The sequence below is a fragment of the Myxocyprinus asiaticus genome, chromosome 36 (genome assembly GCF_019703515.2).
Source record: "Myxocyprinus asiaticus isolate MX2 ecotype Aquarium Trade chromosome 36, UBuf_Myxa_2, whole genome shotgun sequence".
Lineage (NCBI taxonomy): Eukaryota > Metazoa > Chordata > Actinopteri > Cypriniformes > Catostomidae > Myxocyprinus > Myxocyprinus asiaticus.
The window spans coordinates 16,773,346-16,791,257 of record NC_059379.1 but is presented as its reverse complement, the minus strand read 5'-3'; positions in this window follow the sequence as shown (position 1 = coordinate 16,791,257).

Below are 17,912 nucleotides of genomic sequence, written 5' to 3'. Positions count from 1 at the left end.
AAAGTGCTTTACACAGTGAACAAGGGACTCTCCTCCACCACCACCACCAGTGTGCAGTGTCCACCTGGATAATGCAACAGCAGCCATAGTGCACTCACCACACACCAGTTATTGGTGGAGAGAAGAGAGTAGAGTTATAGAGCCAATTAATGGATGGGGATTATTTAGGAGGCCATGATTGAGAAGGGCCAATGGCAGGAATTTGGCCAGGACACCAAGGTTAATGACCACAGAGAGTCAACACCTCAGTTTAAGAATGGTGCCTTTTTAAAGTATAATGTCCCTGTCACTATACTGGGGCACTGGAATCCACACAGACCGCAGGGTGAGCACACCCTGCTAGCCTCCCTAATACCTCTTCCAGCAGCAACCTTAGTTTTCCCCAGAAGGTCTCCCAACCAGGTACTGACCAGGCTCAACCCTGCTTAGCTTCAGTGGGCAGCCAGTCTTGAGCTACAGGGTGATATGGCTACTAGTACTAGCAAATGTGTTTAAAAATTACATCGGCAAAGAGTCAATTTTTAAATGAAGTACATTTTTCAATATTGTTTTTCAAGAATACAAAACATAAAATGTATTCCTGAGCATAAAATTAGTTGGATTAAAAACGTTTCAAATCTGTTCAGATTACACCACTATTGACAATCATCTGCAATCCTTCTTAAAAATACTGCTCAATGCTATTTTCATTTGTAAACAAACTCATTGAACATGCTTTAATTTAAAACCTACAAATCCTACAAAGCTGTTTTTCCTTGTCTAATTAGGAACCTGCCTACATAACATCCACAAATTACATCATATTCATAAAAATAATAAAAAAAATGTCTACAAAGTGAGAATAACAGAAATTCCAATATATTAGATTTACAAACAAAAGTACAGCACAGGTAAGGTTTAACATGTGCACTGCTGCAGTCATGGGCTGTGTCTCGTTTGGAAGGCTGCGTGCTAGGTAGGACGCGTCCTTTGAAGGCTGCAGTATACCGAGTGTCCTCCTTTAAACAAGCCTCGTTTAAACGAGACGGCCTTCGTAGGACAAACGGAAACGGAAAGTATCATGGTTGCTATGACAGCATGCCACTCTTTAACAAGCACGAGGGCTTTGAGTGAGAAGGTAACAAAGTCCCTTTAGAAGGGAATGTATGAGGTAAATTTTAGGAGAGTTATAAAGATGTAAAGAGAAAAGAAAATAGATTTTACAGGTGTACTTTTAGTCTAATACTTTATTTTAATTATATATTAATATAATATTATATACTTTGCACCCATCTACTGAGGTACTTCAACTTGAGAATTAACATTACTTGCGTTTGAACATCATATTTACAGGCAAATTGGCGTAATTGTTTTTAGACATTTATGTTGAAGCAAAGAATTGTGGGTTGTGAGTGCCCACGAAGGATACACCTCATGCATCTTTCGAATTCCCGTGAAAGAAGGTCGCATTCGAAGGCTGAATTCGAAGTGTCCTACTCGCTTTTCTGAAACGAGACAGCCTCGATGATGTATGCGGCCGAAAAATGCGACCTCCAGAGGATATATCCTTCCAAACGAGACACAGCCATTGATGACAGGAAAGTCAGTCCATTCCTCTTTCATTTTACTGTATGTTGACAGTGAATCCCAACTTCTTTCCAACCATTAAATTTTTAGGAGCTATTTTTCTGAGAACAAATAAATGCATAAATAAATAAAGATTATCTTTAATAAGTAAATATTCCATACATCAATCAAATATAAGATTGTATATCATCTATTCTTATTACACACACACACACACACACACACACACCTATCATTCAATTATAATAAAAAAAACGGAGAAAAGTCTCATTATGCCTCCAGATCAGATCAAGTGAAAGCCTGTTACAGGCTACACAAACCACATATTACGGATATTACGGAAACAGAAACGGAGCGTTCATATATGCGGGTATTTATCACTTTGTGTGGACCAAATGTCACCATAAGGATAGTAAAACCCGAAATTTTTGATGTTGTGGGGACATTTTGGCGGTCCCCATGAGGAAAACAGCTTATAAATCACACTAAACTATGTTTTATTGAAAATGTAAAAATGCAGCACGTTTTTTTGTGAAGGTTAGGGTTAAGGTTAAGGGATAGAATCTATAGTTTGTACAGTATAAAAACGTCCCCATAAAACATGAAAACCAGTGTGTGTAATCGCTCTGTGTGTGTGTGTGTGTGTGTGTGTGTGTGTGTACACATACCTGAAGCAACCAGATCTTGCCGTTGAAGTGCTGATGCCGACTGAGGCTGGTTTACTTTTCTTTTCAAATGTCCATTTCAATTTAAGCAATATCACACGAGCAAGAGTGCGATATGGCCCTACATCAACAATGCTGTGATTCGGCCGAGTAATCACAGCAGTGCTGATTTAAGGCCATATACTGTAGCACAATTGCGAATGTGATATTGCTCATATACAACAGTTCAATGAACAAATAAATAAAATAAAAAAATGAGGAAAAACTGAGTATGGTCACAAAAATACATTTGTGCATGGAACTACTTTCTTACGCAGTGGATCAGAATCTGCCGATGCTGATTCAAATGATGCGTCTAAGCCTCTCAAAAACGTGTTTCTAACAAGTTATTGGAGAAACAAGGATGTGTATGTTTGTAGGTGTGTGTGTGTGTGTGTGTGTGTGTGTGTGTGTGTGTGTGTGTGTGTGTGAGAGAGAGAGAGAGAGAGAGAGAGAGAGAGAGAACCACTCCCATGCAGGGTTTCTATAGTTTGTTAGTCCGCTTTCTGAAGATAATGTAATTTTGATCAAATGCATCCTATTTTCTCTGTGGAAAAATAGCCGTTGGAGCGGAGGTATTCCTCCCTATTTCACGGTAGCTGGTGCGCAAGAGTCATTCACTACAGAAGCTGCAATCTCCTCCCATTTTGAACAGTATGTCCTCTCCAGTGTGGAAACTCTGGAAACGGCCTTGAGTTTGTGTAATTAATCAGTCTGTCATGTCTCTCAGCTGTGATGAGCCTTAATGCTGAAGTTGTTAGTTTAAAGCTGTTTAAAGATATTTCCCAGCTTTAGTAGTGTAGCAGTAATCCGAGTGAAAGTACTGACTGAATGACTTACTGACAGTGCTGACAAAATGCACGTCACCTCAACTGGCTCATTTACACACAAAAATTGTCTTTTGTCGCCACCTGCTGGCTAAAATCTGTAATGTCACAAAAATATATGTAAAGAGACACATCTAGCTCTTTACACATCTGCACTGCTCTTACACTTTAGTTTAGAAGAGCACGAATACAAGCAGAGTGATACAGACAGTGAAGCATCTGAGTGTTGATATTCTGAGACATCGGTACTCATGGAACTTGTCTCATCCAATCAGATTTTGAGGACCAGAACTAACTGTTGTATATATTCTAATAAATCTCATCACCAAGACAAGTGCACACCAACAAACCATCTGTCTAAAGCAATTGAGGTAATTACATCCAAAAGTTTGAATCTCATTTGCCGGATCGTATGTAATTTTTTTTTTTATCAACGATTGGCCAGCTTACATGTCAGTCAGTACTTCTTGTCTGAGTGGGTGGTTCTTGTAAGGCGTGAATGAACGTATAAGGAGACACTGTTTGATGCGCAGAGAGCAGAATTGTGGTTCTTAAGTATTTTATTTTTACTATAGTATAATCACACTTTGGCTTCCAGGAGTAGACACAATAGTTAATAGTTATACATTTATGATCCAAACCTGTTGTTTCATGTTTAGTCTGTATAGGGAATGGCACCTCACTCTTGATTCTTTTCTTGTGTTGATAGTCTTTTAGGGATATCTAGCCAGAACTTCACAGATTAGTTAAAATGGGTTGTAGGATTGATCATCCTTCTTTTTTGATGTTGGTAGATTAAAACATCTATTTGTGATATCTGTAACATCGTATTCAATTATAACGTTTCCAAGGATTAGGACGAAATAAAGGTAAGGGAGGTGTGCTCTCCGCACAACCGTCACACCAAGAACCCAAGACGACACAATCATAGATCCAATATTTGGTTTATTATAAGTATTAAAGATATAAATTAGCAGCAGGTATTTGCCTTCAGGGTGACCCCTTGCCCAAAATAACAACCAAAACAAAACAAAACAATCTAGAAAGAAAAATAGAATATAACTAATCTGAAAGAGGAAATAAAAATACAATTAACCTAACTTCAACAAACAAAAACAGAACAAACAATAATCAAATAAACAGGGCAGGTCACACCTATAAACCTAACTGCTTAAAACACAGAGTCAGACTCTATTGCTGGAGAGCACAAATGTAAAGAACCATCCCATTTTAAACCATTGTTGGCAGATGGTGGGGCACGTAGAGGAGTGCGACTGGCCCAGAGTCACAACAGCTTGCATTTGAACACCAACACAGAGATTTTATTAGAAGTGCAATCAGGAACAGCCAATCGCCATCACACAGGTGGAACAACGAACTGGCAAATTGGCGCACCTGAAACAGATACACTAGCACAAACAAAACACACTCACATACACAGACAGAGAAAGAGCAAAGCATAATAGCAATAATGCACAAAACAAACATGGGACGTAATAGCTATATATGACATTTCATAATTTGAAAAAGCTATATCAAACCTGTAATTGTGTTGTTGTACTGGATATAGCACTCTTGCTCATGTGATATTGCTTATCATATAGGACAAACATAATGCAATGTATTAAAGTGTAACATGGAATCCAAGTGGTTTGGATTCATGACACTATATCATAAGAATGAACAATTATTGCATTCATGCACCATCAAAGAATTTTAAGGCTGTTGCTGGATCTCTGTTCTCAAACAGTTGTAAGATTTATTAGGCTAGGTCAGAATGTTCTTGCATGTGGGACTCTTGGTAACTAGAGTGATAGGGGCTGGTGGGAAAATGGAGAGACTAGTTAATCATATTAACCTAGTTACCTGAAGCAGTAATGCTACCTTCATGTGCTATCGGAATTATCCTACTTCCCACTTCTGAAATGGTAATTACAAGTACGTTGTGTTCACATGCTTTGTTGTCGGAAAGAACAGGAAACCTGGACTATGTAAGTTTCATTCATAAATACTGTATTTATACTTTTATTTTGACACCATAATACAGTTAGCTTCTGGACGATAATGGAATTTTGGTCACGGTGTAAAAATGTACAACATGCATAGAATGGTTGCTGATATACATAAATGAATATGACCAAAACGGCAAGCGCTAACAATTAGCTGTATTTAGAAAAATGAACAAAACCTGTCATTCCCTACAGAAACCGTACTCTCCTCTGCCATGTTGAAAGATTAGGACACCTCCCATCTCGGAAACTCAGGTATCATCTAGAATTCTAATTTTCCCACTTGAACTTCCGACTTCGCTGGGTCATTCATGTGTTTACGATATTTCTAAGTCCACTTAAAGGGCACATAAGAGACAGCGGGGAGATCAATCCTGCCTTTCATATGCAGAGTCACTGTGCTCCTCTTACATATTCTGCCCTAACTGATACAAATGACCACAAGGCACATGTGGAGCATTGCCCCCTTTCCTACTTACACTCATATATGTCATATTTAGCTTTCACAATAAGCCCAGCACACACTCTCACTCATTTTATACAGAACTGTTCACTGGGGTGATTGTTCCTCGCTTACATCAGATTATTTCAAAATAGGTCACATGAGTTTTACCTTGAATTAAACTTTGTGTTGTGCATAGTCATGCAGAGAAAGAAAGTGTTGCCAACAGAAGTGATACCTTCTCTATAGTCAATAGTCAAAGCATACCATTTTCTTAAAGGAATAATTCACCCAAAGTAGCTCATTCAACTTATAAGTGCTACATTCTATGTATTGTGACACCATATAATGGGTTTATGTGAGGAACAGGCTCAAAAAGGGCAGGTTGTGTTCACTCACTACAAATAAGAGAACCGATGCCTTCTTGCTGTCAATGACGCAAAATCATCCCTAGTCACTATGAACTGTCGATGCATGGCAAGGGCTGTGTAACAATACTTCAAAAATATATTTTGTTTTCACTGGAAAAAAATAACAGCATAGAGGAAACTTTTGCTTCATTAGCATTAACTATTTCAATTTTTCATGTTGGACATTTGGATGCTTATCCATCTAACATCAAGTTGTCTCATGTAAATGCTCTTTATGATACTCCTTGTTTTGCTCAGGCCAAAGACAGTTGTGATAGGTCTATTACCGTCATCCTTGGAGCTGTCAAATGTCCCAGGACACTAAGATAAACAAATGGAATGAAGAGAGCAGGCAACTGCTCTACCAGAAGTGTGGCCTGGCAAAACTAGCCCTTGACATTTCCTTGACATTTGTTGACATTTCTGAACCCATGTAGACAGAGGAAAAGAGAAGTTAATCAAAACTAGGAGAGAATATTTATGCGCAACTGTTTACAGCCAAACAGAAAACCACCGCCCCAAACTCACACCACTGGTTGAGCCAGATCTGTGCCGGACCTTCCTATTAAGCAACATAAGAGGCTGCAAAGGGCCCCAGCGACCACCAGGGGGCCCGCTAAAGTGGATTCATATTGTACGCCACGGGAGAGTAATTTATTTTTAACAATGTGACAAATCAGGCGCATTTCATCCCGCTGCCAGAGATGTTTTGAAATTCCATCAAAAATGCTTAGACTGCATACACTGAATGCTGTTAGATTATATACTGTTTTATAATACACTATATTACACTGCTGTGCAAATCATATCTGCCACAGTTTACACAAGGCTGCAAGTAGCATCTGCTACTATTTACAAGAAGTGTAAATAGCATCTGCCTTATCTTAATTTGGTCATTTAATACTTATTTGTTTGCACAGTCTTGGAATTTCTTTAAATTTAATTATTAATTTGTGCATGTGATTGGTGTGTTTGGTTAGTTATAAATATTATATTCTTTCAATTTTGCACTTCTGAAGCAGTTATACCTGTGCTAATAAAGTACAGTTGATTGCTTATTTATTGATGTTAGGTGTTTTTGGTTAGCTGTATACAGGTGCATCTCAATAAATTAGAATGTCGTGGAAAAGTTCATTTATTTCAGTAATTCAACTCAAATTGTGAAACTCGTGTATTAAATAAATTCAATGCACACAGACTGAAGTAGTTTAAGTCTTTGGTTCTTTTAATTGTGATGATTTTGGCTCACATTTAACAAAAACCCACCAATTCACTATCTCAGAAAATTAGAATACATCATAAGACCAATACAAAAAACATTTTTAGTGAATTGTTGGCCTTCTGGAAAGTATGTTCATTTACTGTATATGTACTCAATACTTGGTAGGGGCTCCTTTTGCTTTAATTACTGCCTCAATTCGGCGTGGCATGGAGGTGATCAGTTTGTGGCACTGCTGAGGTGGTATGGAAGCCCAGGTTTCTTTGACAGTGGCCTTCAGCTCATCTGCATTTTTTGGTCTCTTGTTTCTCATTTTCCTCTTGACAATACCCCATAGATTCTCTATGGGGTTCAGGTCTGGTGAGTTTGCTGGCCAGTCAAGCACACCAACACCATGGTCATTTAACCAACTTTTGGTGCTTTTGGCAGTGTGGGCAGGTGCCAAATCCTGATGGAAAATGAAATCAGTATCTTTAAAAAGCTGGTCAGCAGAAGGAAGCATGAAGTGCTCCAAAATTTCTTGGTAAACGGGTGCAGTGACTTTGGTTTTCAAAAAACACAATGGACCAACACCAGCAGATGACATTGCACCCCAAATCATCACAGACTGTGGAAACTTAACACTGGACTTCAAGCAACTTGGGCTATGAGCTTCTCCACCCTTCCTCCAGACTCTAGGACCTTGGTTTCCAAATGAAATACAAAACTTGCTCTTATCTGAAAAGAGGACTTTGGACCACTGGGCAACAGTCCAGTTCTTCTTCTCCTTAGCCCAGGTAAGACGCCTCTGATGTTGTCTGTGGTTCAGGAGTGGCTTAACAAGAGGAATACGACAACTGTAGCCAAATTCCTTGACATGTCTGTGTGTGGTGGCTCTTGATACCTTGACCCCAGCCTCAGTCCATTCCTTGTGAAGTTCACCCAAATTCTTGAATCGATTTTGCTTGACAATTGTAAGGCTGCGGTTCTCTCGGTTGGTTGTGCATCTTTTTCTTCTACACTTTTTCCTTCCACTCAACTTTCTGTTAACATGCTTGGATACAGCACTCTGTGAACAGCCAGCTTCTTTGGCAATGAATGTTTGTGGCTTACCCTCCTTGTGAAGGGTGTCAATGATTGTCTTCTGGACAGCTGTCAGATCAGCAGTCTTCCCCATGATTGTGTAGCCTAGTGAACCAAACTGAGAGACCATTTTGAAGGCTCAGGAAACCTTTGCAGGTGTTTTGAGTTGATTAGCTGATTGGCATGTCACCATATTCTAATTTTTTGAGATAGTGAATTGGTGGGTTTTTGTTAAATGTGAGCCAAAATCATCACAATTAAAAGAACCAAAGACTTAAACTACTTCAGTCTGTGTGCATTGAATTTATTTAATACACGAGTTTCACAATTTGAGTTGAATTTCTGAAATAAATGAACTTTTCCACAACATTCTAATTTATTGAGATGCACCTGTAAGTAGGTAGGGGGGCCGCATTTTGAAAATCTGCTTAGGGCCCCCAAAATGTCAGGGCCTACCCTGAGCCAGAGGTTGAACACTCATACAAACAGAGCGATGTTTTTTTTTAAGCTCCACGGAGACATAGTATTCACACTTTTCAGGAAAATCAACCTACAAATGGCTAACATAGTTGTCACTGCATATTAAGATGGGATTGGTGGAAGTATTTTAACATCAATTTCACCTTTAAGGCCAAGTAAATGTTAAGGCTACATATCTCAGGCCTAAGTGAACGATTTCCTGTGTGTTCTGTACATTGCTACATCTACATCTGTACTTAAAGAAAAATACATACCACTCTTTGGAAAAATTTTCATGATCTCATATTAGCTCATGAAATCACTGCAAAAGTGGCCTGCATTCTTTCCTTATGTGCTTGCATGAATGTTACATCATGGCAATTAAAACCAGCCGATGCTCTTTGTACAATATGGAGGAAATTATTTTTAAGAATTTTATTTAGGCTTTCTTATCGTCATTGGCAAATATTATGACTCGCTCAAGCTCATTCGTTGTGTTGCAAAAATGCATGCACATTTTCTGCTCCCCAGAGTGCTGGCTTGTCCTTGAGAGAAGATCTGAAGATATGGTTGAAATGACTCGGCTAATCAAAAGCAGGGATCTCCTGGAGAAAATCACTTCTGTTGGCAACACTTTCTTTCTCCATATCTTCTCTGTCCAAATCACTGCCGCCCTGCCTTTGCAACAACTTATATGTAGTGAGAAAGTATACATTCAGTGATAAGCGAGAGATAGAGTCATAGATCAAGCTGTTGCCCTAAGACCTTCTCACACTCATCTCATACTATCTTTCACTTGTATTTATCAAGGCTCGAAAGCAGGGTAGTGGGATTTTATCTTTTGTGTGTGTGTGTGTTTAGATACAGTACATGTGTTTAAAACAAACGTGTACAATGAGAGGGAACATATATGACATCTTTCTGTTTTTTTGTAGGCCTAAATCACTTGTTCTGCAGAAATAACCTCACCTGTTCATACAGAGATCTCCCATGAATGCACCATCTGGTAAGTCTTTTCACCGCATGACCAGAGGTTGACTACAGAATTGGATTAATCCTTTGTCTTTTATTTTGGCTGTGTGCTTTTCATACATCTTGGGTGTTCACAATAGCATTCACATTTTGAAACATGTTTGATTTCATTAACTTTAAATATAATTTTATATAAATATAATTTTGGGGTGTGAAGGAACGCAATGTATAAAATTGTTATACTTAAAATCCCAACATCAAGCCAAAATACCGAAATCTTTAACAAAAGTAGTATAATACGGATTATAAAGGTAAGGAGGGTTCAAGACAAACTGAATGTACTTTTAATAAGCTCACAGTGTTGGATGGATGAATTTGAAAAATAAAAACCCTAACATAAGTTTTGAATGGATGGATGGAAGGCTGGATGGATGGACAAACAGATAAATAAAACCTATCCCAAGGTTTGAATGGATGGATGGATGGATGGATGTAAAAAAAAAAAAAAAACAGTTTTGGATGGATGGATGGATTTAAAAAAAATGTAAAACACAACCATGGATGGATGGAAGGATGGATGGATTGGAAAAAAAGAAAGAAAAAACCTTAACCCAAGTTATGGATGGATGGATGCATGGATGAATGGATGGTTTTGTGAGAAAAAAAACTAACCCAAGGTTTGGATGGATGGATGGATGGATGGATGAAGAATAATCCTAACCCAGGTTTGGGTGGATGAAGGGATGGATTGCTGGATCTAAAAAAAGGTTTTTACAATAACAGTGTGTTGACTTTTTCAAGGCAAAATAAATGAGTTTCTTAACAATACATTGAGATTGACAACAGCAAAATATGCACAAGGATTGGAAATAATTTCCTGTGTGCATTGCTATTATCTTTTGTTTAATTAATTCTAGGTTCATTCCAAAGCTGCACATCAATATTTGATGCCACTATAAATATTGCCCTGAATATTCCAATACATTCCCACACATTCCATAGGCCAGTAAAGAGCCTCAAAGATGCCATATTCAAGCAATAGTCTGGAGTGTGCAATAACACCACATCATAATATATCCTATGTATTTAAGAGTTGAGTCAGTGTGTGTGAGTGATGTAGATTATATTGTACCTATAACATCTGCTCAGTCTGCCCTGACTCTCTGATCTGCTTCCAATTTACATTCCTGCTTGGTGATTTCTATCGCTCCACTTTGATAAATCATAGAGCGATTTACATAAAGGCAGCCCCATGCACCAGCACAAGGATTCACACAATCCTGGTGACTGAAGTTAAGCTTATACCTGCAAGACAGAGGGACAAACATAGTGTATGTTGTGTATATTCAATATCTAATATGATATATTGTGTAAATTCAATAAATTCTTAGTTTCATGTATTTGTAGAATCTATGCTTGGCAAAAAGACAGTATGGGAATGTTTAGAAATTGGATAGAATATACAGTAGACATGTCATATTAGCTACAATCATGAACCGTACATAAGAAAATCATGTAGAAAACAAAACTGGTTATGGCCAGAGAGCTGAACAAGGGCCCTCCAGATTAGTTTAAAAAAGCAAGATGGAGCACACATACTGTATGCACACACTCTTAATTCTAATCTGGTGCTCTCATGCCCTTGATGTTCACATAACTTCCAGCACATGCACATTTATTACTGAAATGAAAAATATTGATTCCATTCTGTGCAGCAGCATGATTCTTTATTGAATCTTCATAAAAAATATACGCGTTTAAATAAAGTTTCTTCGATTTTTGTCCATTTCATAAATAAAATATATTTTTGCATGATTTAATAAGATTGGAATGATGATGGGAAAGACCAAACATCCATAGTGTTATTGATAATGTGCATCTGATATATTTAAATGACTTCACAACTGCTGCATCAATTAAATGAGACAATTTGCTAGTCTTTTTCAGAGGCAAGTTCATTTGGTTAAAAAATTTGTATGCCACCATCCACTCTGAAGATGCAATACATTGAGAACAAGCATATTCTAAGCAACAAATGAACAAATAAAGAAACTTACAGCAGATGTGGCTGGGTCTCATTGTCTTTTTGTACATTAAAGGGATAGTTCACTCAAAAATAAAAATTCTATCACCATTTACTCACCCATATGACTTACTTTCTTCTGTGGAACATAAAAGGACATCAGTCACTGTTCACTTTCATTGTATGGACAAAGGGCAGCATCAAAATTCTTCAAAATTTATCCTCTTGTGTTCCATGGAACAAATAGAGTTATACAGGTTTGGAATTGCATGAGTGTGAGTAAATGTTTGGAAGTGAGCTCTGCTCCAACAAATGTATGACCTCCTTCTTCTCCTTGATGAAAGCCATAGCAGACCAGCACTATTTTACCCAGTCTTATCAAAGGAAGTGTGAGTGTGTCAGATGGAGGCAGGGTTTAACCTCTCTGCTCCTATTTATGAAGCCCAGCTGAGGCCCCTTTGGAGAGAAGCTCTGTTCTCGTCAAACAGCAGGGATAGAGGAATGACAGAGGTCAAAGGTTAGGATAACCCAGCCACACTCCAACTTTCCCCCTTCTTACTGTCATGGAAGGCACATCATGCCACATTAGGGTCATGAGACTCCACATCTAAATCTCGTAGCTGTGTGGGGAAAAGCTGATGAGACAGATATGACAGTTTGACAAGGAGAACTAAATTAATTGAAAATCTATAGGATACAGTATTTTCCAATTTGTAAGGTTTGTTTGATATTCATCATAGCACAGGAACATTGTTTGCAAAACTTTAATATCTTTGCTATATAAAGTTGACTGTCATTGTTTAAATTATTTTTACGTAACTTAAAATGTGCTATTAGTGATAACATTTAAATTATCTGGTTTCATTCAAGACACTTAAAAAAAAACAACAACAAAAAAAAACATTAGGATACATTAATGAAAGTAATTAATTAAGGGAGTAGAAATAACTCCTTAAGGTAACAACTGCATATATTGACTTAATGTGACCCACAAAGTGGTGGGTAACCAACATGATCACAAGGGAGGTCAGCATGTTGATTCCGAGGATTGGCCAGATTATGCCGACTCACTGACAAGCAACATCTCCTATCAGACATGTCTGCATCGCCTCCAGCATGTTTACCTTCCCCTGTGGTGCCACCGGAAGCACGTTGCATCAGATGCGTGAGAGACCCGGGTTTGGATACCGCATTGAAACCAGGAATCAATCAAGTTCGCATAAACAATGACAAGCGCGATTCAGAGCAGAGGCATCATGCCCATTCAGACTGAAGGGACACATGCCCCCTTAGATTTTTGAGCCAAGAGGATCTATTTTGAATAGATAATTTGTAATTTAAAAAACTTATTTGTACCTTTGATAGTTTAATTAGATGATTATTGCATGTGGAAAAAATGTCTGTGGCAGAAATCTTTATTCACGTCTAAATTCTCTCAGTCCCAGTCCAACTGAGTCACATTCTGTATGTTCTGCTAAACGCGGCGTTCAGTGGCTGCTTTGGAGAAGCAGCACCAAGGGAAAGTGTGGTGTTATTGTAATAAAAACTAATTAATTGCATCAACTTCAGTGCAGTTAACCTTTGCCAGCTATGTCTGTTCTCTGTGGAACAGTCCATCAGGTTTTTTTATAGTCTAATATAGAATATGTTTATGTTTTTGTTTGATCGGTCTCTGTTCATTTACTTTGGTGCTGAAATGCATTTGACAGGTTTTGTGGCATCTTTACACTCTTTTCTTCATGTTTAAAGAAAGCAGTGGCATATTATCTTATTTCAGTGTGAATAATGTCCTTTTAAGTCATTATAAAAACTTTAAGTAACAAAAGGAGGTTTTACATTGTTGCTTGGTAGCCGCGTGTTCTGTATCTTTAATAGGAGAAAGGCGGCGGATGGCTGAACCTGAACGGATCGAAGCAGCAGCTTGTTCACGAGAGATCAGCCGCTTTATTACCTGACTGCTTACAGCACACACTACGCAAGATAAATATATTTTATCTTTTTGCGGCTGCTGCGTGTCATTGAGCACTCAGACATGACTTTAATCAGTTGGGATTTAGCTTTTATTAGGTCCGTTTCCTTAAAGGGATAGTTCACCCAAAAATTTAAATTCTCTCATCATTTACTCACCCTCATGCCATACCAGATGTGTATGACTTTCTTTCTTCTGGAAAACACAAATGAAGATTTTTAGAAGAATATCTCAACTCTGTAGGTCCTTTAAATGCAAGTGAATGGGTGCCAAAATCTTGAAGCTCCAAAAAGCACATATTGCCATCATAAAAGTAATCCATACGACTGCAGTAGATTAAATAATGTCTTCTAAAGCGAAACACTAGGTGTGTGTAAGAAAAAGAACAATATTTAAAACTTTTTTAACAATAAAATTTAGTTTCCGCCGAGCTGTGGTAGGCACGGTCATGAGGGTCGAATACACGCTGCCTCTTGTGTGATGTAAGCACATTGGAAAGTTCACGTGAGAACTGGCACGTGAAATATGGAAAATATGGAAGTGCTGTGTTGTTTACAACAGAGGAGGAATGTTATACAGAAGCTGATGGTTTAGATGTGGATTTATATTTGTATCTGTTTCTTTTTCAAGATGGTGCCTGCATGTGCTTATCCTGGATGCCTCAAACTACTGAAAAAAAGTTAGGTTACATCCACGAGCATCATCGCAAGAGGAAAGACTAACTTTTCACTGATTTCCTATCAATGCTTCTGAGTGACTGAAGCTATGGCTGCTCGCTGTTCACTGGGATATCAATACACTCATTGAGTCACTCAGAATATTTAGGGTTTGCAGTGCAGTGAACATTTTTCCCCTGCCGATTTCAGAACAGCCGAGTGATCAGACGATGTCGACATGCCAACGCACCTACGTCCCACGAGAGGCAGCTTGAACTCCACCCTCTCGTGAACGCATATACTTCAGTTATCCGCGAGCTAACATTTTTAATAACAAAAGTTTTAATTATGATCTTCCACACACCTTGCGTTTCACTTCAGAAGACTTTAATTAATCCACTGGAGTCGGATGGTTACTTGTAACGTTGTTGGCTGCGGCAATGATGAAGACGAAGACGATGATGAAGATGAGAACCCAAGTGCAGTTTATTAATAAACGTGAAACACCCTAACTACAAACATGAACAATCATAAACTTGAAACTTGGCTTGACATAAACTTAGCTTGCCAGGAACAACATACCGAACACATACCATCACATTCAATACTTGACAACTAAAACATGAGAGCTTAACTACAAGACATGGGAGAACATAAACCAATGAACAAACAGAACTGATAACAAGATAATTAAACAATAAACCAATGAGAACATGACACATGAACATGGAGGGAAAACAAGACATCACATGACTAGGGAACAGGAACTAAACTTTTCAAAATAAAAGACATGAATCAACAAAATACACCTGACATATCCCCCCCACTAAGGGGTGGCTCCTGACACCCCAACACAAAAACAAAACATGTAAAACATGACATAAATTCAAAGTTCTGTAGGGAGCTGGGGGGGGGGGGGGGTGTCTTGAGGTGTGGGGCGTGGCATGGCGAGAAAGGGCGAGGGGCATGGGACCAAGACAAAGTCCGTGGGGGGTGGAGCCATGAGAGGCTTGAGGGGCGGAGCCATGGAAGGCGGAGCCGTGAGAGGTTCGAGGGGCGGAGCCATGGAACTTGGTGCCCGGAGAGTAGCCGAAGACTCGAAGGGCCACGGTGGAGCTGATGGCAGGGAGGACCAAGGCAGTGCTGGAGGCTCGGAGGAGCAAGGCGGAGCTGAGGGATCGGAAGACTGAGGTGGAGCCGGTGGGACTGAGGACCAAGGTGGAGCCGTAGGGAAGGAGGTCCCTGGTGAAGCTGACAGATCGGAGGGACGAGGCGCAGCCAGAGGATCGGAGAGCCAAAGCGGAGCCAGGTGACCAAGACATGGGAAAACATAAACCAATGAACAAACAGAACTGATAACAAGATAATTAAACAATAAACCAATGAAAACATGACACATGAACATGGAGGGAAAACAAGACATCACATGACTAGGGAACAGGAACTAAACTTTTCAAAATAAAAGACATGAATCAACAAAATACACCTGACATTACTTTTATGATGGAAATATGTGCTTTTTGGAGCTTTAAGATTTTGGCACCCATTCACTTGACTTGGTGCCCCCTCAAAAAAAAAAAAAAAAAAAAAAAAAAAATTGATGCATGATGCCCCTGATTCGGAGGTTGCATTTTTACTCCACTAATAGTTATAATATAATATTAAGTATAGATTTAGGTTTGTGAGGTACAGTTTATAAAACATGCATATTTGTTATCCGGTCTCCCTAATACCTTTCTCATTATTTATCCAGTATCCCTAATACCTCTTTCATCACCCCCAGTGGATCAGGGCTGAGCTATTGTAATGTTTTTGCCAGGACCTGCTCTTCCTGAGGGGAATTCTGCAGAGCCCATTACACCAAAGATTTTCTTTTACATACAAAGTCTGGAAAATACTCAAAGCAAAAGATGAAAGAAAGTGCTTTGGGGGCTCTAAATTATCTGAATCTCTAATCTGAATTATTCCTTTTTTCAGAGTGACTATTTGCATTACATTTTCAACCTCTATTTCTGTGCCACAAAAAAAAAAAATAAAAATAAAAAAAAAAATAAAAATAAAAATAAAAACTACACAAAGATGCTTTTTCTCAAGCATATTTTGATTAACAGTGAGAAATTAAACAATAAAAGGGAAATCCTGTCTCCAAGGTGATGCATTAGTATTAGTCATTACAAACTGCATCAAGTCCCACAATTGCTGTAACTTCTCAAATTACTTTTTTCTCTTGATATTGTTTTTATCTTTAATTAATTTATACATTACAGTTTTGAAAAACATTTCCAGGAAGAGTTTTTCAGATATTAAGAAAATTATTTTCCTTGTTAAAGAATTGGATTCATTTAAGTTTCTCTGTATGTGTTGATGAACTTGTTTAAATATATCAAGGGTTTTTAACTTTAGGGGGCTCGAGCACTTGATAGGAAGGGTGCGAGACTGAAATGTTTTATTATCCTGGGGAGTTTTATTAATCCCAGTGAGCTTTTTGTATTTGTTCACAAAAGATTTGTTCCGTAACCATTTCTGCAGATAACATTTTTACGCCAGTAGGTGGCAACAAATAGGCATCTTTATTGAATTATTCATTCAACTGATTCTGAAAATTGAGTCATTCACAATTGAACCAATGGTGTGAACAATAGTGGTTTGTTCTCTTAATAGATTAATTAATTCAAAACAATGATTTGTACTCGAATGAAACACTGCTAGTGTTAAGGGGGCTCATATTAGACAAACAGAGGGGGGACACATGTCCTGAAAGGTTGAAAAGCCTAAAACACATAGGGCTTAGATTTAGCAGGTGCGTTTGTCCTCTATAAGCAAAGTGATGCAAGCTCTGGGATAAAGTATGGTAAACAAAGGGGGTGAACAGGTAACTAAATTATCTGGAGTTCTCAAGCTTCCACCAGCTATAAATTCAGTCTAGTTTAACTCTAACCTTAAACCTAACCTGAACATTAGATCTTCTTAAATGCATATACTATAACAGACATGCAGGCCAGACTTTCACCATTGACAATGTAATTCAGTGACCAATAGAATAATTACCTTTCCTGGATGGAGTGCAATAAAAAAATCACAATCTAGTGACTGGTCATTATAGTGACAAAGAAGAAAAAAAATTATTTAATCAATTCAGCAGGGGAAGCAGATTATTGACTGCCAATTTCTAAAGAAACAGACACATGAATGCAGGTTTAGCACTGGTTGTCAATATAATTGACGCTTTGTAATCTGTATTAGTTGAATTATAATATTCTACATCATAAACATTACAGTTATAGATGAGATGTTGTATATTTAATACTTTTTAAATATATGTTTTCCTTTATATTTGATATGCTGACTGATTATGTAAGGATAATTTATAAGATCTGAAATACACTATTTGGAAAAATGAAAACAAGAGTAAGTTTCTGTAATGCATTAAATGTACTCTTTCCACTGCATCGAAATTTAGCAAACAAGGAAAGCAGCCTCTTTCAATGCCAACTAAAGCAAGGCTTCTGCAGACAACTACCAGAGACATAAAAAGCTATGCAAACAGTACAATTACAGTTCAATCACATGAAAAGATGTTATGTATACATCTGA